Source organism: Ipomoea triloba, chromosome 7 (assembly GCF_003576645.1).
Source record: "Ipomoea triloba cultivar NCNSP0323 chromosome 7, ASM357664v1".
Lineage (NCBI taxonomy): Eukaryota > Viridiplantae > Streptophyta > Magnoliopsida > Solanales > Convolvulaceae > Ipomoea > Ipomoea triloba.
The window spans coordinates 19,179,762-19,181,442 of record NC_044922.1 but is presented as its reverse complement, the minus strand read 5'-3'; the positions used below and the strand labels follow the sequence as shown (position 1 = coordinate 19,181,442).

The following is a 1,681-nucleotide window of genomic DNA, read 5'->3' as shown; positions in this document are numbered from 1 at the left end:
TCTTTCTTGGCTAAAGAGTAAACAGTGGTAGAAAATATGCATCCTAACCAACTGCCAGCAAGTTTGTCTTAGCTTCAATGATTCTTCTCAAGATTTATCATATGCTAGTACTGTGATTAGAGATAGTATTTTGATCTCTTCTTTTTTTCAAGCTTTTGGCATTAGCTATATCAATAGATCAGTGAATGTGTATGCTCACACTTTAGCCCGGGCTGCACGTTCGTACACTGATCTTCATAGTTGGTTTGGTGTCCCCCCCCCCCCCCTTGTATTTCTCAATTGATTAATTGAGTTTGGTTCTTTCAAAAAAAATATTAATATTAACGTAAATGATATTTTGTATAAATATTCATTGTTAAAGTTTATTAATGAAATAAAGTATGTTCATTAGTATTTTTTTTATTCACATTTTTTAGATGAAAAAAAAAAGAGTTGTTAATTAGGAATATATGTTTCACTAATTATTATATAAAAAAAAAAGTAAGGTATACAACTTAATACAAATTGAATTTAAATTACAAATTATTAAAATTGTAATATTACAATACTACAGTTGTTATGCCATGGACTTGGATCCACCTTGCAAGGTAGATCCGGATATATGTTCATAATTTCATAATCCCATGTTCATAATTTCACAACTCTATGTTCACAATTTCATAACTCCATGTTCACAGTTTCATAACTTCATGTTCACAATTTCATAACTCTATGTTCACAATTTTATAACTCTATAAGTCTGTATTCACAATTTCATAACTATATGTTCAACAGTATAACACAATTTTTTGAATCTATATAACAAAATTGTAAATATAGAGTTCAAAAATTGTAAATATTGAGTAATGTAATTTTGTATATTGCGATCTAAAATTATAAATATAAAATTCTAAAATTGTGAATATAAAGTCCTAAATTTGTGAACATAGACTGCAAGGTGGACCCGGGTCTATAGCATAATTTGCCAATTAGCAGTTACCACGTTCAACGAAGTAGATAGTGAACCTTGAAAAATATCATAAATAATTGTTGACAATTTTTTAGAATACAATATTAGATGTAGGATAACAATTTTCTACAAAAATAATACCAAATAAGTTGCAATTAAGAATGAGTAAATATATACATATGGGCCTTATATTAGAAAGGTTTCATTCTATGTTGCATTTGATCAAAATGGACAGCCCATAAGTCTATCAAATATAACCCGCCCATAATCCATTTTGTGTTTTTTGTTTTTCTTCATTTTCGTCTGTCTCTCTCTGCATTTCTCAGCGTAGCTATCTCATATCTTCGATGATCATATCCAATTACATATCTGGGAAGATTACTCTACTCAAGCTAAGATTGAAGGCAAAATAATCAAGTATAGAGTCTGTTGTTGGAAGCCAGGTATGTGATTCTTTGTGTAATTGTCTACGTAAGGATTTCTAATACATGTAATTGAGCAGAGCATATGCATAGGATTTGTGCCTAATTTCTCATATTTAAACCCAAAAATACCATTTCTACTTTAATTGTTGTGAAATTTCTAAAAAAAAAATCTAGATCTAGGGTTTCTTTTTCCATTTTAGAAATGAATGTCGACCTTCGGAAGTTCATTGCTTGCTTGATCTGCAATTGTTATATGAATTTAAAAAGAAATTTTTTGTATTTTTTTTACCACTATTCTAACGAAGGA

The 1,681-nt window shown here is 29.1% G+C and overlaps 1 protein-coding gene across 1 annotated transcript in view; it reads left to right on the top strand.

Annotated features, from left to right (window-relative positions):
* The first annotated feature begins 1,245 nt into the window (after positions 1-1,245).
* Positions 1,246-1,681, top strand: part of LOC116024013 — a 9,170-nt gene continuing 8,734 nt past the window's right edge. Inside the window, exon 1 of the mRNA XM_031264904.1 lies at positions 1,246-1,392. The gene's annotated coding sequence lies outside the window, so the exon portion shown is untranslated. The remainder of the gene's footprint in view (positions 1,393-1,681) is intronic.